This window comes from Odocoileus virginianus, chromosome 7 (assembly GCF_023699985.2).
Source record: "Odocoileus virginianus isolate 20LAN1187 ecotype Illinois chromosome 7, Ovbor_1.2, whole genome shotgun sequence".
Classification (NCBI taxonomy): Eukaryota; Metazoa; Chordata; class Mammalia; order Artiodactyla; family Cervidae; genus Odocoileus; species Odocoileus virginianus.
The window spans coordinates 49,384,543-49,410,419 of NC_069680.1; the positions used below are offsets into that span (position 1 = coordinate 49,384,543).

At 40.2% G+C, this 25,877-nt stretch overlaps 1 pseudogene; it reads left to right on the forward strand.

The window, feature by feature from the left end:
* Window positions 1–23,550: 23,550 nt before the first annotated feature.
* On the forward strand, window positions 23,551–24,346 carry LOC110148122 (dolichol-phosphate mannosyltransferase subunit 1 pseudogene; annotated as a pseudogene).
* Window positions 24,347–25,877: the final 1,531 nt, after the last annotated feature.

Genomic DNA, 25,877 nt, shown 5'->3' on the forward strand with positions numbered 1-25,877 from the left:
GACTGTTTTGCATCCTCAAAAGGTGATTTATTGGAAGAACAGCCAGTTATCAGGAATTCATGACCATGAAACATTAACATTAAAGAAACACGTGACCAAAGGATAACATTCACTTATTTGATTATAGTGCACAGAGTTGTTTAGTAGCTAAGTCCTGTCTGACTTTGAGTCCCCATGGAGACTGCAGCCCACCAGACTCCTCCGTCCATGGGATTTCCCAGGCAAGAATACTGGAATGGGTTGCCACTTCCTTCTCCAGGGAATCTTCCCAACCCAAGGATCATTGAACCTGCATCTCCTGCATGGCAGGCAGATTGTTTACCACTAAGCCACCATGGAAACCCAAGGGTACAGAATTGTTGTTGTAGTTGTTGTTTAGTTACTAAGTTGTATCCTACTCTTTTGTGACCCCATGGACTATAGGAGTAGGCCAATTACAACCCAATGCCTTTTTTTGGCAACAGCTTTATTGAGATAGAATTCACATACCACACAATTCACCTATTTAATGTACAATTCAATGATTTTTTTAAGTATATTCAAAATTGTGGGACTTCCCTGGTGGTCCCGTGATTGGGAGTCCACCTGCCAATTCAGGGGATATGGGTTTGATCCCTGGTTTGGGAGGTTTCCACCTGCCACAGGACAGCGGGACCCATGTGCCACAGCTACTGAGCCCACGCTCTAGAGCCCGAGAGACACAACTACTGATGCCTACCAGCCCTAGTTCCATAACAGAGAAGACACCGCATGAGGAGTCCACACACCACAACTAAAGAGCAGCCCCTCCTCACTGCAACCAGACAGAGTCTGCATGCAGCAACAAAGTCCCAGCAAAGCCAACAACAACGTGTGTTTTTTTTTAAATTGTGAAACCATCACTAGAGCCCATTTTAGAACATTTTCATTGCCCCATACAGAAAGCCTGTACCTTTCAACAGTCATCTTCCATCCCCTCAGCCCTGGGTGATCACTGATCTACTTTCTGTCTGCATAGATTTGCCTATTTCGGACATTTCATTTAAATGTATCATACAATATAAGATCTTTGTTTCTGGCTTCTTTCTTTCACTCTGCGTGTTTTCAAGTTTTCTCCATGTTGTAGTGTATCCATTCCTTCTCTTGGATGAATAAACCGCTGACATTGCATGGAGGTCCCATATTTTGTTTAAGCGTCGCTCAGCTGATGGGCAAGTGGGTTGCTTCCATCTTTAGGAAATGGAGCAAGCATTCATGGCTCCATGCTGTCTCCTCCCTATTTGCTGCCACAGCTGCCTTGAGGGGTCAGCTTAGGAGAAGAGGAGTCAGCACAGACAAGCAGGCTCTCTGTGCCCTTTGCTCAGAGGAGGTTTATGGCTTTCAAGATCTTCTCTCTTCCTGAATGTTGTTTTCAAAAGCCTAAACTCACTTATCAGGTGTGCTGTATACTCCTGAGGAGAGAAGCAAGCAGGAATTTCAAGAGAGAGGAAGGCAATTCTCCATGTTTCTAGGGATGAAGACAACATGGAGAGAGACTCTGGGTTTGGAGAGACCTGGGGCCACATCCTGGCAGTGCCCTGGGGCTGGCAGCAGGGAATGGCCATGCGATTTCCCTGGGATGGATCAGATGGCAATTCCTTGAAGGGAGCTCCCCAGTGGGAACTGAAGTTTAACTTGCCCTTGCTTGCAGGTTTATAGGCTCAGACTTTATACAATGCTAATTTAAAATTCCATTCAAAGCTGGATTTGTGGACTGAGATTCATACTTGAAAGAAACAGAAATAAGTTGAGAAGGAGACTAAGAGAGTATGTGGTTAGGACTCAGAAGACCAATGTCTCAAGCCTCCCCTGTATGGAGCGAGGGGGATAGTAAGAGCAGAAGAAAAGCAAGGAAGTAATTCAGACAAACCAAGAATAGCCTCTCTGACACTTAGGATGAGGTGTGGCAGAATACCAGGGACTCTCCAATGACCAACTGATATTCAACAAACTGCTAGGAACCCTGAGGATGTCCTCTATGTTAAGTTGTATTCGTAATTAGTACTTTATCCTGAGCTCCACGGCAGGCTTTTTAAGTAAAACTAAAGTATAAAAGCTGTATGTTATATTATGTCAGAAAAAAAATATATATATATACATATAAACATACATACATACACACACATAGAAACACACGTATATATAATCTCTTTGTGACCACAAGCAATTCCTTTGCTTTATTATAGTGAAGGATTTCTATAATCCCAACTCATTTACTCCTGCCAAAAGCTGTTTCATAGCCAGCTTGCAGCCACCAAAAACCAAAAGCAGGTGGATAAATGTGAATTTGAAAGTAAATTTTAGTAATGTCTTGAGATGTGCTTTTCAACAGAAAATTTTCCTCCCCCAGCAGGCAAAAGTCATCGTTTCTGTCCTTTCCACTAACAGAGAGTTTGTTTGTTTAATATATAGTTTACAACTCTTACCTTTCCACCCATTCTTTATCAGCCAAAAGGACTTGCTTAGCATTTCTCACAGACATACCAGTCCTCTGTGTCTCTGTGCAGAATGTTCTATTTGTTCCATCTACCTAGGCAAATTTTCCCTTCTTGGTTCTCCCAGGGCACTTGATAAGTACTTCTCTCTCTGTACAGATTTTGAGAAAAGCTAAATTTTCATTTTTTTAAAAAATCCAGTTAATTGAAGACAAATACAGGTCTAATTTTAGGACAATGCTAAAAACAAATCAATTCTAAATATGTAGTTGTAGACAATGAGATCTTGAGGGCAGGGTCTTGTTCTGTTTTATTAATTGCATCTCCAATGCCTAGAAAGGGATCTGATTCATAGTTCAATTCATAATTCAAGTGTTCAATGAATGAATGAATGATTTAAGATCCATGCTTTATCCTGTTGCTTTACTCTGTTTTGGGGTACAAAAAGAATATATTTTATATTTCCTTTTTCTAAGCCATCATCATGGATGTTTTGCTTGACCCTCCCTTCTCCTTTCTATTCACCCCTTCCTCTCCTTGAGGAAGTCTCAAGAATCTTGAAAGTCGATGGTTATTATAGAAATGAAAAGTTCAGTACCATGACCAGGTATCTGAGAGCACAGGAAAGCTACTGGTAAAGTATGCCTTTGGCTTTCCTGACCTCAGACATACTTATTTCTACCTCATTAGTGTCCCACTGATACCAGTTTGTCTCCATTTCTGTGGCTTTTCTCATAGTTCAAATTATCCTTCATTACTTAGAGACCCATCACCCAGACAACACACTTTTTATTAATATGCAGCAAACCAAGATGAACATTTTAACTTGTACCTCAGAAAGAAGGAAATAATTTGCAGTGTTCTGAGCAACCCAGAAGCACATATTGCTTGTCATTAGAGAAAGGCAATTTTGACAAGCATTATGTTGACTCCACATTCCCTTCAACAAAACCTTGATGCTAATTTCCAAATCCATCATGACAATTAGTCTGCTCATCACTTCACTTTCCAAATAACACAACCTTGTAGGAGAAGTCTCCTACAAGTCAATTCCTGAAAGCTGAAATTCTGACAGGCAACTGGGCTTAGGGGTGTGCAGGGGAGGATCCTGAAAGGCAGGTGGCCTCCGACCATGAGGTCGGAAAGGGGTGTAAAAGGGTACAGCTAACATTTTCTTCTTGGTATATTGAGTAAGATCCTACTGAGCTCAAAGACATGGCAACAGAGTAGAATTCACGAGGCCTGTGTTCCCAAGAACAGTTCATTAATCTCAGGTCTAGAGTCAGCTTCCAATGGAGAAATCTCAGACAAGCCACTTATCCTCTCTGAGACACCTCCATTTCTCATCTACAAAATGGAAATGATAAAATACAACCTTGTGCTTTGTGTGAGAATTGGAAGAGAACATGAAGTTTAGTAATGGATAACTGTTATTAGCTGAGGTTCCTTCTAAATGTGGTTTCTGTTAATTTAGTGGGAACTCAAAAATATGTGCTGTTCTAGTCTGTATAGTTTTTATTGAGCTATGATTCACATACTATAAAATTGACCATTTTAAACTTTTTGATTCAATGGTTTTTAGCATACTCACAAGGTTGGGAAACCATCACCCATCATTTAATTGTAGTACATTTTACACTTTAATTATAGTACCTTTAAAAATAAACCTCATATCCATTAAAAGTCACTCCTCTTTCCCTCCATCCCCTCAACCCTAGAAAACTAATGACTTACTTTCTGTCTCTATGGATTTTCCTATTCTGGACATTTCTGTTATCTTTACTGGAGTTTATGTGGGTAACTGGCTCTAATCATACTAAGACAACTGCTTTGTGCCAGGGTGGTCAGAGGGACCATCACTAATGCTTCCCTGAGATTCTTGCAGCTCCCATTCCAGCACCTATGACCCTCTGTAGGACTTGCAGCCCTCCCAGTCCTGTCCCCCAGATTCTCGGGGGACACATTGACTGGTTAGGCTCCGTTTAGTCCCTTAGTATCATAGCTTCCTTCCTATCTACTCAGGCTAATCTAAGATCTTTTAAAAATAGAAAAGACCTCATCATTCTTCTCAGTAGGTAAGAGATCTGCGGTGTCCAACTCCTCCCTCCAGTTCATGATGGCAAATGAGAGAACAAGGTAGTAAGTGTAATATATAATATAAGTGTAATCATATAATACATGGCTTTTTGTGTATGGCTCCATCACACAACATAGTGTTTTCAAGGTTCTTCTATGCTGCAGCATGTATCTATAATTCATTCCTTTTTATGGATGAATAATATTCCATTGTATGGTCATGCCACATTTTTTCATTGTCCATTCATTAATTGATGGACATTTGGTTATTTCACTTTTCATCTATTATGAATAATATTGCTAAGAACATTGCTAAGAATATATTTCTGCCTCTTCTGGAAATATACCTAGAAGTGGCAATACTGCATTATATGGTGACTATGTTTAATTTTTCAAATTGTTTTCTACTACTCCTATACCAATTTACATTCCCACCAGCAATGCATGAAGTTTCCTTTACTTTTAAAATCTAATTTTTCTTAGATTATGAAACATTTCTAAGGGGAATAGAAATTTCACCCTTTTCTTCTATCTTGTTTTTCTTACCTTTTTTGTTCTTCTTTTTCTCTATCTTTCCCTCTCTCCATCCCTTTCTTCCTCCTGTCCTCTGAAAAATGAAAAATGCCTTCCTAAACCATCACCTCATAGGAAATAGATGGGGAGACAGTGGAAACAGTGACAGGCTTTATTTTTGGCGGGCTCCAAAATCACTGCAGATGGTGACTGCAGCCATGAAATTAAAAGACACTTGCTCCTTGGAAGGAAAGTTCTGACCAAACTAGATAGCATATTAAAAAGCAGAGACATTACTTTGCCAACAAAGGTCTGTCTGGTCAAGGCTATGGTTTTTCCCAAGGTCATGTATGGATGTGAGAGTTGGACTGTGAAGAAAGCTGAGCGTCGAAAAATTGATGCTTTTGAACTATGGTGTTGGAGAAGACTCTTGAGAGTTCCTTGGATGGCAAGGAGATCCAACCAGTCCATCCTAAAGGAGATCTGTCTTGGGTGTTCACTGGAAGCACTGATGTTGAAGCTGAAACTTCAATAGTTTGGCCACCTCATGCGAAGAGTGGACTCTTTGGAGAAGACCCTGATATGCTGGGAGGGATTGGGGGCAGGAGGAGAAGAGGACAACAGAGGATGAGATGGCTGGATGGCATCACCAACTCGATGAGCATGGGTTTGGGTAGACTCTGGGAGTTGGTGATTGACAGGGAGGTCTGGCGTGCTGTGATTCATGGGGTCTCAAAGAGTCGGACACGACTGAGCGACTGAACTGAACTGAAACAAAACTATGGTTTAAATGACACTAATTCTCACTGGACATTAGCTTAAAAAGCATGGAAATTTTTGTAGTTCTCACAGCAGAGCAATTTTTGTTAAAGTTAAGGAATGACTGAATGACCTGCTTCAAAAGTTAACTACCTTGTTCTCTCATTTGCCATCATGAACTGGAGGGAGGAGTTGGACACCGCAGATCTCTTACCTACTGAGAAGAATGATGAGGTCTTTTCTATTTTTAAAAGATCTTAGATTAGCCTGAGTAGATAGGAAGGAAGCTATGATACTAAGGGGCTAAACGGAGCCTAACCAGTCAATGTGGCTTCCCCCGAGAATCTGGGGGACAGGAATGGGAGGGCTGCAAGTCCTACAGAGGGACATAGGTGCTGGAATGGGAGCTGCAAGAATCTCAGGGAAGCATTAGTGATGGTCCCTCTGACCACCCTGGCACAAAGCAGTTGTCTTAGTATGATTAGAGCCAGTTACCCACATAAACTCCAGTAAAGATAACAGACCGATAACACATGGCCTCTACCCTCACTGTCTTAAAACTGGACTTTTAGACACCTTAGGAAGTGGAGCTCAGAGCTAGATTTGACTTAAAAAATAAAGAAGTCATCTTGCACATTTAGCATCATATAGCAGCTCATAGCTGTTTACATCTTTCGAGGTTGAGGGTGGGATGGGGAAAATGTCATTTGAGTTTTTATAAAAAGGTAACAGAGGTTCAGAGAGGTTAAGAAATTTGCAAAATTCATCTAAATAGTGAGAAGGGAAAGCAAGAATTCACATCCCAGTGGGGTGAAAAAAACAAGACCTTTCCCACCACATCATCTTAGTCTTAAAAGGATGCTAGAACATGCAATCTGTAATCTGAGACTCAGTAATATTTGAGAAGGAAAAGAAGCTCTGTCAAGCCGCATTTTGGCCTCTGGCCTGAACTTTCTCCATCTCTACAACACCATTAGTTGTTTGATTCATCCTTCCTTAAGCAGGGTGGGGGCACACTGGAACTTACTTGCAACCAAAGGACAGCTAACATCATCTCAATAAGGAGAAAAATGATAAACAAGTACGACATTCTGTCTTTTTTTACAGGCTCGGGGAAATGCCATGCTTTGAAAAATCAGCATCTACTCTACTAAGTGTTCTCCGAACTAGGAACAATCTTTCCATTTTTTCTGTAATTGCATCCATCAACTTAATTACACTTTTAATTTTGTTTGGAATTTTATCTATTGCTTATGTTTTTCTGAATATTCTCATACTTTCAATTTTCCTTCTCTTATTTAACTCAAATTAAGACCAGAAAGATGCAGTCATTTTTAACATTACATTGCTTCATTCACCATGCTCTTAGCTCACTTTCCTTTTGTCTAAGCAAGAAACCAGCAGGCAGGATCTTAACCCTGGGAAGGAACATTAATCAAATCCCAAACTTTGAGATGATACATTTGTAATGCAACCACGAATTATTAATAACATCCTCTTTGTGAAACAGAGTGGGACATTAATATGAAGAAAAATTAATGAGAGAAATATAGGAGAAAGTCTGGCTGTACCTAAATGGAATGTAAAATTAACTTTACTTGTGAGAAAATGAAGGATTTTCCCTAAAAGTTTACATCTTCCTACATTTACATCACTTTCATTTTTAATCAGCATCTCCTAGAACTTTCATTATTCCCTGTTTTCAATTAGTGATTAAGTTGTAATTACTTCCTTTTATTTCACTTTGAATTTTCAAAAGCTCTTTTCTGGTAGTTTACAATATGATGTCTTCCTCATGTTTACCCAAGGAAGAATGGAGATCATAGTTGGCATTTATGACATTTAAGAGAGCATCTCTATTTAAATACAAGAGTTGGATAAATTTCCATCAGAAATGTATTCCTAATTCCTTAATTATATAATTCCATACCAATACTGGAATAATCTATGTAACACCTTCAAAGGAATGGTAAATTAATTAGTTGCAAGTGACCAAAATCCAATTTAAAATAGGTGAAACAAAAGAGAGAATTTATTGACCAATGAATTGGGAGGGAAAATTTCTGATGGCAAAAGAAATTTTTATCTTTATACTTCCTTCTTCTCTTTGTTTATTCCTCCCTCTCTGCCTGCCTGCCTTTATTTCACTACAGAGTCTCTTCCCAAGTGTTAAGAATATTTGTGTCTTCCTAAAGTTCAAATGTGGAAACCCTAATGCCCAATTTGATAGTATTTGGAGGTGATTAGGTTTAGATGAGGTCAGGAGGGTGCCCCCCCACCCCCGCCATCATGGGATTTGTGTATATATAACCAGAGGAAGACAGAGCAGGTCTTTGTCTCTCTCCACCACATGAGGACACAGCAAGAGGGTGCCCATCTGCAACCCAAGGAGAGATACCTCACAAGACACCAAACCTATTGGCATCTTGACCTTGGACTTCCCAGACTCCAGACCAATGAGAAACAAAATTCCATTGCTTAAAGCCACTTCGTCTATGCTATTTAGTTATAGTAGCATAAGTTAAGTTGCCAAACTAAACCAGATTTCCTTATAGTAGTAATTTGAGCACTTGTTATTTTCCCTGGATCATAGATGAAGTATGAAAATTAGTGAACAGTAGAGCAATTTTTGAAAAGTTAATCCTTACAGAATTTAAAGACACATTTCAGAAGCCTGGCCTCTGTAATTACAACTGGGGACTAAAGTGAATACTTCTTTCTTATCTCACCTCATCTTCACTTATTTTTATGTGTTCATCCATTTCATTACCTCCTATTGCATTACCTCCTATTGCCCCAAGCAGTAACACTGAAGAAGCTGAAGTTGAATGGTTCTATGAAGACCTACAAGACCTTTTAGAACTAACACCCCAAAAAGATGTCCTTTTCAGTATAGGGGACTGGAATGCAAAAGTAGGAAGTCAAGAAACACCTGGAGTAACAGGCAAATTTGGCCTTGGAGTACAGAATGAATCAGGGCAAAGGCTAATAGAGTTTTGCCAAGAGAACACACTGGTCATACCAAACACCCTCTTCCAACAACACAAGAGAAGAATCTACATATGGACATCACCAGATGGTCAACACTGAAATCAGATTGATTATATTCTTTGCAGCCAAAGATGGAGAAGCTCTATACAGTCAGCAAAAACAAGACCGGGAGCTGACTGTGGCTCAGATCATGAACTCCTTACTGCCAAATTCAGACTTAAACTGAAGAGAGTAGGGAAAACCACTAGACCACTCAGGTATGACCTAAATCAAATCCCTTATGAATATACAGTGGAAGTGAGAAATAGATTTAAGGGACTAGATCTGATAGAGAGCCTGATGAACTATGGGTGGAGGTTTGTGACATTGTACAGGAGACAGGGATCAAGACCATCCCCATGGAAAAGAAATGCAAAAAGGAAAAATGGTTGTCTGAGGAGGCTTTACAAATAGCTGTGAAAAGAAGAGAAGCAAAAAGCAAAGGAGAAAAGGAAAGATATTCCCATTTGAATGCAGAGTTCCAAAGAATAGCCAGGAGAGATAAGAAAGCCTTCCTCAGCTATCAGTGCAAAGAAATAGAGGAAAACAACAGAATGGGAAAGACTAGAGATCTCTTCAAGAAAATTAGAGATACCAAGGCAACATTTCATGCAAAGATGGGCTCAATAAAGGACAGAAATTGTATGGACCTAACAGAAGCAAAAGATATTAAGAAGAGGTGGCAAGAAGACACAGAAGCCATGTAGGAAAAAGATCTTTATGATCCAGATCATCTCAATGGTGTGATCACTCACCTAGAGCCAGACATCCTGGAATGTGAAGTCAAGTGGGCCTTAGAAAGCATCACTATGAACAAAGCTAGTGGATGTGATGGAATTCCAGTTGACCTATTTCAAATCCTGAAAGATGATGCTGTGAAAGTGCTGCACTCAATATGCTGGCATATTTGGAAAACTCAGCAGTGGCCACAGGACTGGAAAAGGTCAGTTTTCAGTCCAATCCCAAAGAAAGGCAATGCCAAAGAATGCTCAAACTACCGCACAATTGCACTCATCTCACACGCTAGTAAAATAATGCTCAAAATTCTCCAAGCCAGGCTTCAGCAATACTTGAACCGAGAACTTCCAGATGTTCAAGCTGGTTTTAGAAAAGGCAGAGGAACCAGAGATCAAATTGCCAATATCCACTGGATCATTGAAAAAGCAAGAGAGTTCCAGAAAAACATCTATTTCTGTTTTACTGACTATGCCAAAGCCTTCAACTGTTTGGATCACAATAAACTGTGGAAAATTCTGAAGGAGATGGGAATACCAGACCACCTGACCTGCCTCTTGAGAAACCTGTATGCAGGTCAGGAAGCAACAGTTAGAACTGGACATGGAACAACAGGCTGGTTCCAAATAGGAAAAGGAGTACATCAAGGCTGTATATTGCTGCCCTGCTTATTTAACTTCTATGCAGACTACATCATGAGAAACGCTGGGCTTGAAGAAGCACAAGCTGGAATTAAGATTGCCAGGAGAAATATCAGTAACCTCAGATATGCAGATGACAGCACCCTTATGGCAGAAAGTGAAGAGGAACTAAAAAGCCTCTTGATGAAAGTGAAAGAGGAAGAGTGAAAAAGTTGGCTTAAAGCTCAACATTCAGGAAACTAAGATCATGGCATCCGGTCCCATCACCTCATGGCAAATAGATGGGGAGACAGTAGAAACAGTGGCAGACTTTATTTTTTTGGGCTCCAAAATCACTGCAGATGAGGACTGCAGCCATGAAATTAAAAGATGCTTACTCCTTGGAAGGAAAGTTATGACCAACCTAGACAGCATATTAAAACGCAAAGACATTACTTTGCCAACAAAGGTCCATCTGGTCAAGGCTATGGTTTTTCCAGTGGTCATGTATGGATGTGAGTTGGACTGTGAAAAAAGCTGAGCACTGAAAAATTGATGCTTTTGAACTGTGGTTTTGGAGAAGACTCTTGAGAGTCCCTTGGACTGCAAGGAGATCCAACCAGTCCATCCTAAAGGAGATCTGTCCTGGGTGGTCATTGGAAGCACTGATGCTGAAGCTGAAACTCCAATAGTTTGGCCACCTCATGCGAAGAGTTGACTCTTTGGAGAAGACCCTGATGCTGGGAGGGATTGAGGGCAGGAGGAGAAGGGGATGACAGAGGATGAGATGGCTGGATGACATCATCGACTTGATGGGCACGAGTTTGAGTAAACTCTGGGTGTTTGTGATGGACAGGGATGCCTGGCGTGCTGCAATTCATGGGGTCGCAAAGAGTCGGACATGACTGAGTGACTGAACTGAACTGAACTGAACTATTGCAGACAGGACTTCCCTAGGAGGGTGGCAGAAACACAGCCATTGAGAGTTTGGAAACCCTACCAGAAAGAAAGAATGTTCGTCCAGTCATCAAAAATCAAGGTAATCTCAAGGAAGCCCTCTGACTGTCCTGGCTTGGGTCACATGGCTATCTCTGTGGCCAGAACCTTTCCCAGAACAGAGATTGAGAGGCCTGATGCACAGGTCCAGTTACAGAGATTGAGAGGCCTGATGCACAGGTCCAGTTAGCCATCACAGTCCACTGCAAATGGAGGGTTTGTTTTGTTCCCTTCATGCGAGCTAGGTATACACCCCATAATTTTAGGATGTGAAGAATCTTTTTTTTTTTTAACTTTCATGGCAGAGCAGTATATTTGGGGCAACTTTGTAAATACACATCTGAAAGTACCACCACTTGCTATCTTTTACATAAATTTCTTTAAGCAATAGGATTTTTTTTCTCCTAGAAGAGCTGTGGGCAGGAAGGTTAATAATGAATTCTACGTTCTTCTTACCACCTAACTTAAATTGCTTTTTGCTCTGAGTAAACAGCAACTGCTGTTTCAGTAGGATGTGAAGAATCTTAAGCAAATGTCCACATTTTCTGATAACTCACCAGCCTTTACACTATGTCCGCATTGCAAATTCAGGCTCCGCAGTGAGGCACACCACTGTAATAAACCCTGGACATCCTTCCCACACACTAACTGTCATGCGCCATCAGAAACTACTGTTTACATTAAAGTAGCATAAGTTGCTATAATCTTCAAAAATTCATTTCTTTCTATTTCAACAAATACTGGGGTTTTCTGTATCTTTTAAAAATAAAAAGGTATGACGAGTTTTTGGGCCTCCAAGTACACAACTCATTAACAGACTTTTTTAAAAAGATTTCTATCACAGAAGCTAACATTATGAGAACCCAGCCATGGCTGCTTGAACCATATGTTTATCGTGGGTGGCAGGAATTAAACAAACCAACACAATAAGTAGCTTCTGTACCAGGACACCACTTTGAAACTTTCCATCATATGTATTTAATTACCATTATGAATTATGAAATTTCTACCAAACCTCAAAGCAACTTGCTAGTTTGGTAATTGGTTGCCTGGCCCTGAACAAAGGAGACTGATATTTTCACCTGATTTGTTGACTTTGAGACTTTCTAAAAGGTACCACAGGTGAGTTTTTAAAGCCACACTTAAGGCTGGGTAAGAACTTTTAATCTGAGTCAACAGTAGCAGAACATAGTTCAATGGTAAACACTGGACAATGGTATGGGAAACACACATTCAATGGCTATTAGCAATTTTATCTTATACCTTGCTAGTTGAGAAGCAATACAGGAAACGTTCATGAAACTTGCTCCCAGAGAACATTTAAACTTTTTTTGGAAGGCAATTACCATGGAGAAAAGGCTTTGGGTCAAGAGCAAGATGAAGGACTGAAGCTTAGCTCCCCTATATAGTAATTGTGAGACCCTGAAAAGTAATCACAGTTACTTCACAATGTATTGATGGTTGTAAGGAGAAAGTAATATGTGAATGTGCTTAGTACCATGTACAGCAAATTTTAAATGCATAATAAATGCTACCTTCTTTTCACTCTTTAAAATGGAGTAACAAAAAATAAAAAAAAATTAAAAAAAATAAAATGGAGTAACAGCCCATGGGAAATAAAAGGGTTGTTCTCAAATATGCATGAAGAACATCCATGTTAAGCTTTCATTTTATTAGAAAACCCTCACTTGATCCAACTTCTGACCCAGAAACTTCCCATTTCTTGGTTCTCCCTTAGAAAAAATCCCAAAAGAATTAGTTATCTTTGCTGTAGCCAATTTCTGTGTTCATATTCTTTCTCAAGCTCACTGTCATGAGCGTCCCTTACTAAGAGCAAATATTCATGATAAACTGGGTCATAACCTCTTGTGGCATCCTCCCCTTCTCTATATAATCACTCCATTCACAATCTCAACCAATCCTATGACCATAAAAACTATCAACTCTTGCCATATGATCCAGCAATCCCACTCCTGGCCATACATCCAGACAAAACTATAATTTGAAAAGCTACATGCAACCCTCTGTTCACAGCAGCCCTATCTACAATAGCCAAGACATGGAAGCAATCTAAATGCTCATAAACAGATCAATAGATAAAGAAGATGGTACATTTACACAATGGAGTACTACTCAGCCATTTAAAAAAGTGAAATAATGCCATCTGCAGCAACATGAATGGACTTAGAGATTATCATACTAAATGAAGTCAGACAGAAAGACAAATACCATGTAATATCATTTATATGTAAATTGTAAAATGTCACACAAATGAACTTAACAACAAAAAAGAAATGGATTCTCAGACAGAGAACAGACTTGAAGTTGCCAAGGTGGGTGGGGGTGAGGAAGGGAAAGACTGAGAGTTTGGGATTATAAGATGCAAACTATTATAGATAAGATGGATAAACAATAAGGTCCTACTGCACAGCACAGAGAACTACATTCAATATCCTATGTTAAACCATAATGGAAAAGAATATATACATATAAACTGAAGTATATATATACTGATTCACTATGCTGTATAGCAGAATTTAATACAATATTCGAAGTATACTACACTTCAGTGAAATTTTAAAAAACCCTACCAACTCTATGCTGATGACTGCCTCCCCCAATTTTTACATCTATCCTGAACTTTATATTCTTAAATTTAATTGCTTACTCAACAGCCACACCTGAGTGTTACGACAGACACCTCAAACTGGACATGTCCAAAAGTAAACTCCTAATCTGCCCTCCCTGTTCCTCCCATAATCTTTCTACCTCAGCCAATGAAAATTCTATTCTTTCTGTTGCTCGGGTATGAGCTTCACTGAAGCTTTCATGAGCTTTCACATGAGTGTTCACTGAATTATATTACTATAATTACAACACCAACAAAAAATCTCAGCATGATTTGAAGTAGTGTTTACCACTTGCTCAAGTTATATATCAACAGAGGGTGGGACTCCGGCTTTGTTTCATGTCCTTTGCTCCAGGGTCCAAGTTAAAAGAGCAGCCCCATCCAGGACAGCGGATTCTCTCCTGGTGAAGACAAGAATAGGTCCAGCACAGGGGCATTTAAAGATTCTGCCAAGAAAGGCACATTACTTTCCATATCTAAGTCACTGGCCAGAGAAAGTCCCATGTCCAAGCCTTTGGGGTGTCAGGATAATTCTCCCAGAGGGGCAAACCTCATAGGTAGGGTCAATAAATATTTTGGCAGTACTATAAGAATCTTCAACTCTTTCTTTCCTTTAAGACTCATCTATCAGAAAATCCTGTAGGTTCTAGCTTCAAAATATATCAAGAATGCAACCATTTGTCATCACCTTCACTGTCATCTCCTTGGCCCAAATATTGAAGTACCCTCAACCGGCCTTTGTGTTTCTGCCCTTGTCTCCTTACTGTCCATTCTCCCCATGATATCCCAGATAATTCTGCAAAAATGTAATTCAGATCAAATCACACCCCCCCCACCCCATCTGAAACCCTTAATGTGTTTCCATTTCTCTCAGAATGAAGTCAAAGTCCTTATGATGAGCAATGGTCCACAAGACTTTACACTGTTTGTCTAACATCCCCCATTTCTTTTCTGACTTCACCCCTTAATCTCCCCATCTACCCTAACTCCAATCCAACCACACTGAACTTCCTCCTGTACTTCAATTTATAGGTGCACCTCAGCCTCAGGGCCTTTGCTGGTTCCTTTTGCTTGGAAACCTCCTCCCTTAGATAGAAGCCTAGCTGGTTCCCTCCTCTGGGTCTTAAACATAGCTACTTAATGAGGCCTAACCTGACTCCCTTATTTAAACTTTCAGCCCCATGCTAATTTTTATTCTGAGATGATACATTGGAAATATAACCACAAATTTTAAATAGCATCCTCTTCATGAGGCTGAGTAAGACCCATCACAACTCAACTTATTATGTGGTTTATTATTAATTCTGTTACCACATCCTGCTAAAACGTAACCTTCTCAAAGTCAGGAATCTTTCTGTTTCATTCTCAGATGCATCTAGAGACATCTAGACCCCTAGACACATCTAGACCCTTAGACACATCTAGCTAGTCCCCAAATAGAACATGTAGGAAATTCAATAGTTGTTGAATGAATGAATTGAATGAATGAATGAATGCTGCATAATTTCCTTATTCCACCTCATCAGTTTTCCTCCCTTAGGAAGGGAACTGTGAAGCTTAGGAGATATTTCAATTAAATATCTACAGCTGACATAAAAATTTTTTTTTCTTTATTAGGTTTTATTATACCTCATTAATTCCCCAAAGGAAAAAAAAAAGACTGAATCAATTTAGAGTCATGTTTGCTGAGCAAAAATTCCACCATCTTTTTAACAGCATTATAAAAGTAATACTAATATTTAAAACATTTTTATTATATTTTCAGATTTTGGTGGGGAGAGGTGGGGATGGGTGGAACAAGTGGGGGCCAGTACTCTAAATCAAAGCTTAAGTCTTAAGAGACTTTGAAAAAGAGGCTTCAAAAAAAACTCATCTAAAAAGAATAATATCTTAATTATAATCATTTTTGAAAGCAACAGCAGATATATACAAAATAACTGGCTCAGGAAAAATGAAAATATTTCCAGATAATACTAAGTTTTTGTTTTTTTTAAATAACACCCTATAGTTAAGCTGGGATATTTCTGCAGTCATGCAGTCTCCTTGGAGGAAAACCAGTTTCCTTGGTTATTGGTTCCATTTTAAACTTTTTGAAAGAGACTGAGCCAATCCCCTCTCCCTCTGTTATTTCACATGCCACCAATGATAAACTCTCCACCATTTTCTCCATATTGTAACACGAGTCAAAATAATTAACCAAAGTGATATGAGCACTAAAACAAAAAGTAACAAGTAGAAGAAAAAATTGCAGTAGTAGACACATTGGTTCTACATATGATAAAGTCTCATGGTTAGATTATTGGAATTGACTAAGACCAAATGTATGTCTCCCTTAATAATCAGAAATAAATAAATAAATAATCATAAACAAATAACATTTCAGTGAGGATGGGGGGTGGGGATTGTTAGGCAAAATGTACCAAGTCATCAAAATGAACAATGATCGTATCTATAAAAATATATAATGGCAGAGAAGACTAACTGTCCACCCAAAATGTATAGTCCTCCAAGGAGAATATATAGCTGTTTCTGGAAAGTATCTGCCCAGCCAGAAACTACGCTGCCAGAACTTCCCACACCCAGTTATGCCATATGGCAAGCTGTCATCAGAGGAATGGAAACAGAGAGGCTGGGTACCACTACTCGGCCATGTGGTTAGGAAGCAAGTGTCTTCCATGCTCTTGCCCCTTCTGTCAGCTGGAAGCAGTCCCAGAGGCTTGAGGGGATGGGCAACACAGATGGAAAGGGCCTGGGTTCCTGAATCACCACGACGGGAAAGCCTAAAGATCAGAAACTCATTCGGACTGTTACCTTTTTTAAATAATGCAAATTTGGAAAGAAAAGTCATGAATAGGTTCCCTTGAAGCATTATTTATAACAAAAATGGAAATAAACCTGAATAGCAAGAGAATTAAGGAAATGATGGCACATAATGATAACACTTAGGCTGGTTATTATGCATTAAATCTGCAAAAAGTTCTGTAAAATATACCTTAGAGCAGGTGAGGTGAGATTGTTGTTGGAGAAGTGACAAAGACAAAAAATAAGCAGATAAAAGAGGAATGGGGGGAGAGAGGAAGATAGAAGGCAAATGACCAAAATGTGCAAATCACTAAAACCTGAACTTAAAGAGAAGAAGTATATTATATTCTGATTCCACAGTCACACATAGAGAAAGAGAGAAAGAATGTATGTGAGTGATTGCTTGCAATGTGGTACCACATGGGGAGGCTTCTGGTATTATGTGGAAGGCTACCTTCCTCATTGCAGTTTGAGTGACTGATATTTTTTCCCCTACCATTTCCTGGAAGCCAGACTTTATAAATTAGCCTAAGACCAAAGGAGTTCACGTTTTCATCATCTATACTTTAGTTGCTTAGAAATGAGTACACTTTCCTCTAACATGTACCCTTCTCCATCAGTAACTCCCTTTCAGGAATACTCTCACTCTATTTCCTTCAAAAAGTGAAGCTCCCTGGGAGCAGGGCCATGTCTTACACACCTCTGTATCCACACCAATGCTAGTGCACAGTAGTGTCTTTGTGAACTGATTTAGGCATTCATTCTACAAATGTCTCCATGCTTACTAGTCCTAAGCCTTGTTCTAGACTTTGGAGACAGAGCGGTAAACGTGAAGGACTGGTGCAATCTGATTTCCTTTCTCACAAAGAATCCATCTGGGCTGAATCCATCACCAAAATACTTTCAAAATAGTTCAGAGGTGGCTTCACCACTACACACGCAGTACAATGGCTATAATTGTTTTAAAAGACTAATAATAACAAGTGTTGGAGAGAATGTGGAAAAATCAGAACACACTGCTGGTAGGAACATAAAATAGTACAGTCACTTTGCAGTTTCTCAAAAGGTTAAACACAGCTAACATATGATGGTGCAATTCCATTCCTAGGAGTGTTTACAAGAGAAATGAAAATGCATCCACACAGGCTTGACCATTAATGCTTATAGCAGCACTGGTCATATGAGCCAAAAATGGAAATAACTAAAAAATGGAAACAACTCAAACTCAAATAATTTAAAGCCCATCCATAGTTTGTATGGATCACAACCAACTGCAAAAAAATTCTGAAAGAGATGGGAATACCAGACCACCTGACCTGTGTCCTGAGAAATCTGTGTGCAGGTCAAGAAGCAACAGTTAGAACAAAACACGGAACAATGGACTGGTTCCAAATTGGGAATTGAATACGTCAAGGTTGTATATTGTCACCCTGCTTACTTAACTTATATGCAAAGTACATCATGAGAAATGCCAGACTGGATGAAGGAATATATGGAATCAAGATTGCCAGGAGAAATATCAATAACCTCAGATATGCAGATAACAGCACACTAATTGCAGAAAGCAAAGAAGAACTAAAGATCCTCTTTAAGAAAGTGAAAGAGGAGAGCGAAAAAGTTGACTTAAAACTCAACATTCAGAAAACTAAGATCATGGCATCTGGTCCCATCACTTCATGGCAAATAGATGGGGAAACAATGGAAACAGTGACAGACTTTATTTTGGTGGGCTCCAAAATCACTGCAGATGGTAACTACAGCTGTGAAATTAAAAGATGCTTGCTCCTTGGAAGAAAAGCTATGACCAATCTAGACAGCATATTAAAAAGCAAAGACAACTTTCCCAACAAAATTGCATTTAGTCAAAGCTTTGGTTTTTCTAGTAGTCATATATGGATGTGAGAGTTGGACCATAAAGAAAGCTGAGTGCCAAAGAACTGATGCTTTTGAATTGTGGTCTTGGAGAAGACTCTTGAGAGTCCCTTGGACAGCAAGGAGATCCAACCAGTCAATCCTAAAGGAAATCAGTCCTGAATATTCATTGGAAGGACTGAAGCTGAAGCTGAAACTCCAATACTTTGGTCACCTGATGCAAAGAGCTGACTCATTTGAAAAGACCCTGATGCTGGGAAAGATTGAAGAGGAGAGGAGAAGGGGACAACAGAGGATGAGATGGTTGGATGGTATCACTGATTCAACGGACATGAGTTTGAGTAATCTCCGGGAGTTGGTGATGGACAGGGAAGCCTGGGGTACTGCAGTCCATGGGGTCACAAAGAGTCAGACATGTCCGAGTGACTGAACTGAACTGATGGTTACACAATTCTAATACTAAAATAACACTGAACTGTACACTTTAAATGAGTAAACTGTATGCTATATGAATTATATCTCAATAAAGCTGTATTTAAAATGAGGAATAGGAATAGGGGAAAAAGAAAAAGGAGCTGTTGCTGCTTTCAGTGCATTAAATATCAGTGTTGGGTTTAGAGGTTGGGTACCTGGAGCCACCATGAAAGCTTTGGCATGAAGCCTGGCAATTATCTAAGGATCTGAACCTCCTTTCAATACAACTCAGCTGTGGTTGCAAGAAAGCAGTATTAGTCACTTAGTCATGTCTAACTCTTTGCAACCCTGTGAACTGTAGCCTGCCAGGCTCCTTTGTCCATATGCTTCTCCAGACAACAATACTGGAGTGAGTAGCCATTCCCTTCTCCAAGGAATTGAACCCAGGTCTCCTGCATTGCAGGTGGATTCTTTACTGTCTGAGCTACCAGGAAAGTCATAACTCATCATTAATTTAAAATCTTTCTGAAGGCGAGGGTGGGATGTTTCGAGAGAATAACATTGAAACATGTATATTATCTAGGGTGAAACAGATCACCGGCCCAGGCTGGATGCATGAGACAAGTGCTCGGGCCTGGTGCACTGGGAAGACCCAGAGGGATCGGATAGAGAGGGAAATGGGAGGGGGGATCGGGATGGAGAATACATGCAAATCCATGGCTGATTCATGTCAATGTATGACAACAACCACTACAATATTGTAAAGTAATTAGCCTCCAACTAATAAAAATAAACACACACACACACACACAAAATCTTTATGAAAAATTGAAAAGTGGTATCCCATGACAACAAACTTTTTTTTTTAATGGAAGAACATTAGAAAAAAGTCATTAAATTTTTTTTTCAGTGGAAATACGATTTCCAAAGTTGCACAGCTGGAACTCATCAATCAACAGAGAAAGTTTCTGCTTTCCCTGTTAGCAACAATGAGTCAGACAGAAAACAGATCTGTCTGAACTGATAGATCTGTCTTTCTGTCCAGATGAAAAACACTCACTGAATAATAGATGGGAAGAGCAATGACGTTAGACTTCTTTCAATATAAGCCTTTTTTTTTTCCATTTATTTTTATTAGTTGGAGGCTAATTACTTTACATCATTGCAGTGGTTTTTGTCATACATTGAAATGAATTAGCCCAATATAAGCCTTAAAGTAAAATAATCAAAACATTCTTATTCTATATTGCAATACGAATATTAATAAAAAAGTGTTTGGAGCAAACTGGTCTCTTTAGTAAAAATGCAAATGAAAACATGAATGTGATCACTTGCATCAATCTAAAATTAATCCATTAGCTGAATTATTATGCTAATCATTCACGGCCAGAAGGTTGGCCATCATTTGTATCCTGACCACATACAATTCCCAAATGACAGCAGCAGGAAGCACTGTGGCTCAGTTCAGTGTTTGGAGAGGCTGAGCTTTCTAACGGGCTTTGGGGGTTGGTCCCTCCCAAGCCCTGGGCCATGCCAACTGAGGAACACGCTGTCCCATCCCCACACACGCTATCCTGTTGCAGCAAGCCTGCTAATGTTTACCGTTCAGCTTCCTTGATATGACCTCAACATTATTTTCATGTTTCATTTTGACAGGGCCTTTCTCTGGGCTCAGAGCTCTGTGACTGGTGATTTAGACTTCCACACCATGCAAAAATCACAGAAAGCTCTCTTCAAAAACAAGGCCACCTAGGCCATTGGGTGAATTTGTTCAAACAGCACATTGGCTTTCACACTTTATTTAAACAGAGGTTCTGTGGGTGCTGGTGCTACACATGTGACATGATTTCTCTATTTTCAACCCTTAGTTCTAAAGAATAAAACCTCATTCCCGAGAGACTCTTATGTAAATAATGGCAGGGAGCCTTGCTGGTAACAATCAGAAAGGTCAGAGAATGGACCCGCCTGAGTGACCACTGGATGAAATGCGGTCTTCTCTGGGCACTGCATTGCCTGTGGCTCTGCGTTCTTCAGCAAGGCTTTCACCCTCTCTAGTCCTATAAGAAGGGATTAAATTCAGTGTCTCTAAGGTCCTTTCTTACTCTAAAGTATTTGTCTTTTAACTCAGTTAAAATTGGCCTCTGTAGAACCCAATTAATTTTGTTTCTCATTAACAGGCGAAAAGTATTTTTATATGAGAAACAAGCTCTTGGCTACTCCTTCAAGGGAAGTAATCAGAATTCAAAGCCAACAACACGTGATTTATCTTTCTGCACTTAGGATTTTGGCTTTCACTTGAGAGTCATTTCCCGAAATGCAAAATGAAGGAATTTAAAACAAGAAGCAGCCAAAAAAATTCCTGGCTGAGAAACTGCCTCGGCAGCATCTTGATTTCTCGAGACACTTTTTAGGTTTTACCCTGCAGTTGTGTTCTGGCAAATCTGATTGAATCAATATGTCCTTTATAGACAAACCGCATTCTCTGGCTTCATCTATCATCTGCTCTAGAAAAAGCCATTAAGTCAGTAAAAGGAAGTTGGGAAGAGGTTTTACTGCAGAGAATGAGTTTTTTTCAATACAAATACTGACCCCACTGGAAAGTATGAATGCAGCAGCTTTAGAAATCAAAGTCAAGGTCATTTTAACGATTAGCAAAATAAGCTGTGGCTCTGCGATGTGATTACTGGTCTAGTGGAAACTCTCCCAATAAAATCTCCCCCTCTCTGACCCTCACCTAAACTCAGACTCCAATAAGAAGTATTAGTCGCTCAGTTACCTGTCGCTTTGTGACCCCATGGACTGTAGCCCACCAGGCTTCTCTGTTCTTTAAATCAGCAAGCATTCAATTTTCAAATGTAAATTTTCTGTTACAATCTCAGACAGTAGAATGAGAGCAGCTGGGGAGCTCAGGCCATTGCTGGGAAAACTGACATTATTACGCTGGGCATCCAGAAATTTCCCCCAAGGACACCACAGAGCAGGAAAGAAAATAACTCCTGAGACAAACCTCCTCACCATGCTCAACAATCTTGACATGTGTTTTTTATCTCAAGCCATATTCTATACTTCTGGGAAGCAGGCAAAACACAAAACAGAACTACTGACGAGGCTCTGGTGCTGGGAGAAACAGAAAGATTGCTGCTCTTTTTTTAAAAAGCTGAAAGGAAAAGCCTTAGTCCTTCTTTATTAGACAAGGCTCTGTAGCTACAAAAGCCTGTTAAGGCCCAAACTTGAAAGAGAATTTCTTCTCCACCTATTCTGGCAGATGCACCTCTAAACAAGCCGATACAGAAGCTCTGTTGGAGGCACTGTCTGTCCAGATTCGATGTCTGGAAACCTGCAAGCAGACTAAGAGGCTCAGGCCTTCAAGATGGAACGGCTTCCCTGGTGGGATACAGTGTGAGCCACACAACTTGAGGTACTGATTCCTGGCACAGAAATGGTCTGCCTTCCCTGGGATTCTGTGGTGTGAGGAGTAACAGACTTACACTGGGTTACCCTTTCAGCGATGCTTCACTTGTGAAGTCTTTGCTCAAACACATCAAGCAGGCAGACCAAAAACCTCAACTGTGTGGTAATGGGAGCAGACTGTGACTCAGATTGTGAACTCCTTATTGGCAAATTCAGACTGAAATTGAAGAAAGTAGGGGAAAACAACTAGGCCATTCAGGTGTGAGCTAAATCAAATCCCTAAAGATTATACAGTATAGATTCAACAGATTAAATCTGATAGAGTTCCTGAAGAACTATGGACAGAGGTTCACAACATTGTACAGGAGGCTGTGATCAAAATCATCCCCATGAAAAAGAAAGGCAAAAAGGTTGTCTGAGGAGGCCTTAAAATAGCTGAGAAAAGAAAGCAAAAGGCAAAGGAGAAAAGGAAAGATATACCAATATGAATGCAGAGTTTCAAAGAATAACAAGGAGAGATAAAGTCTTCCTAAGTGATCAATGCGAAGAGATGGAAGAAAGCAACAGAATGGGAAAGACTAGAGATCTCTTCAAGAAAACTGAAAACCAAGGGAACATTCCATGCAAAGATGGGCACAGTTAAAGAACAGAAACAGTATAGACCTCTATGCCAAAGCCTTTGACTGTGTAGATCACAACAAACTGTGAAAAATTATGAAAGAGATGGGAATAACAGTCCACCTTACCTGCCTTCTGAGAAACCTGTATGCAGGTCAAGCAGCAACAGTTAGAACTGGACATGGAATAATAGACTGGTTCCAAATTGGGAAAGGAGTACGCCAAGGCTGTATATTGTCACCCTGTTATTTAACTTAAAAATGCAGAGTACATCAGGCGAAATGTCAGGTCAGATGGACAAGCTGGAATCAAGATTGCCCAGAGAAATATTAATAATTTCAGATGTGCAGATGACACCACCCTTATGGCAGAAAGGGAAGAGGAACTAAAGAGCCTCCTGATGAAAGTGAAAGAGGAGAGTGAAAAAGCTGGCTTAAAACTCAATATAAAAAGACGAAGATCATGGCATCTGGTCCCACCACTTCATGGCAAATAAATGGGAAAACAATGGAAACAGTGACAGACTATTTTCTTGGGCTCCAAAATCACTGCAAATGGTGACTATAGCCATGAAATTAAAAGACATTTGCTCCTTGAAAGGAAAGTTATGACCCGTTCCGCCATGGCTGCCGTGGAAGTGAGTCGTAGCTCTCCTAGGTCTCGGCGGGAGGCGAAGGGGCGCGCCCCGCGGCAAGACAAGCATTCGGAGCTTTTGCCCACGTTCAACGAGCGCGAGAACCTGCCGCTCACCGTGTGGCTGCTGGTGAAGAGCTTCTCTGAGAGTGGCTTCAACTACGAAATTATATCACAGATGATGGACGCCCAGATGGAACAAGGGACGTTGCTGAACAGTTGGAGAAGATGTATGGGTCAGACAGAATTCTTCTCAGGCCACGGGAGAAAAAGTTGGGACTAGGAACTGCACACATTCACAGGATGAAATATGCCACAGGCAACTACATAATCATCATGGATGCTGGCCTCTCACACCATCCAAAATTTATTCCTGAATTCATTAGGAAGCAAAAGGAGGGTAATTTTGACATTGTCTCCAGAACTCGCTACAAAGGAAACGGTGGTGTATATGGCTGGGATTTGAAAAGAAAAATAATCAGCCGTGTGGTCAATTTTATAACTCAGATTTTGCTGTGACTAGGAGCATCTGATTTAACAGAAAGTCTCAGGTTATACAGAAAAGAAGTTTTACAGGAATTAATAGGAAAATGTATTTCTAAAGGCTACATCTTCCAGATGGAGATGATTGTTCAAGCAAGACAGCCGAAATATACTATTGGCAAGGTTCCAATATCATTTGTGGATCGTGTTTAGGTGAATCCAAGTTGGAAGGAAATGAAATAGTGTCTTTCTTGAAAGGATTACTGACTCTTTTTGCTACTACATAAAATAAAGTTATTCATTTGTACTTAATCATGTTCAATTCAATTTAAACATAGAAAAAGCCTGGTTGCTGAATTTTATAAAATGTACTCAGAACATAAATCATAAGGTAAGGCAAGTCTATTTTCTGGAGAAACTCCATTTTATATGTCAAATTAAATTAGAAAAATGAGCAGTGTTGTCAATTTTCATTTACATTTTGCTGTATTAAGACCTATAAATAAAGGTATATGGAATTTCTGCATTAAAAAAAAAGTTATGACCAACCTAGACAGTATATTAAAAAGCAGAGACATTACTTTGCCAACAAAGGTCCATCTAGTCAAAGCTATGGTTTTTCCAGTAGTCATGTATGAATGTGAGAGTTGGACCATAAAGAAAGCTGAGTGCCAAAGAATTGATGTTTTTGAACTGTGGTGTTGGAGAAGACTCTTGAGAGTCCCTTGCACTGCAAGGAGATCCAACCAGTCCATCCTAAGGGAAATCAGTCCTGAATATTCATTGGAAGGACTGATGCTGAAGCTGAAGCTCCAATACTTTGGCCACCTGATGTGAAGGGCTGACTCATTTGAAAAGACCCTGATGCTGGGAAAGACTGAAGGTGGGAGGAGAAGGGGACGACAGAGGATGGAATGGTTGGATGGCATCACTGACTCAATGGACACGAGTTTGAGCAAGCTCTGGGAGTTGGTGATGGACAGGGAAGCCTGGTGTGCTGCAGTGCATGGGGTCACAAGGAATCGGATATACCTGAGCGATTGAACTGAACCCATCAGTGTAACTCAGAGCCACCCCCTACAGGGTCCCTGGCTGCCCACCTCCCACTGCCCTGCAGGATCCATGGTGCCTCACCAAGGGTCAGCCTTGTTATTGAGATTTCAGTCCCAATCAAGTCCTGCAGGAAGTGGAGGCTGAAGTCCTTGTGGTAGCTCCAAGCTTTCAGCATGAGTTTGCTAGGTCAATGGCTGGTATAGACTCTACCATGTGAACTGTGCTTTATGTTCAGATTAATGCCAAGCAGGGCCCTGTAAGGCTCCTGGGCTCGGAGGCCTTTTGTCCCCTATTCCTTGTAGGCCAGACTCCAGCCCCTCTGACCTTCTCTGAGTTCCAAAGGGTAGAACAGTTGCTAATTAAAGGAGAAGCAGCAAGGAAACCATTTGAGGCAAGATTAAAGGGTCTCACCCTGATTAGGCTCATCCAGGTTAGGAGACCACCTAAGATTTGGCACACATCCTCCTTTTGTCGGGGACCTCGTTGTCAAATTCTCAACAGAGCATCTACTACAGAGTTGGAAACCACTGCTTTTACCTCTTCCACTACTGACTAGTTTTTCCTAGTCTAGAACTTTGTACAGATGAAATCATATATGTACTCATTTGTGTGTGGCCCCTTTCACTCAGCAGAACGCATTAGAGATGTGTCCATACAGCTGCCTGCTGCCACAGTCTGATCCTTTGTGTTGCTGAAATGGCCAGTCCTACGGACAGACCTCGGTTAGTTTCTCCATATCACTCTTCATGGACACCTGGGCTACTGCCAGCTTTAAGGTCT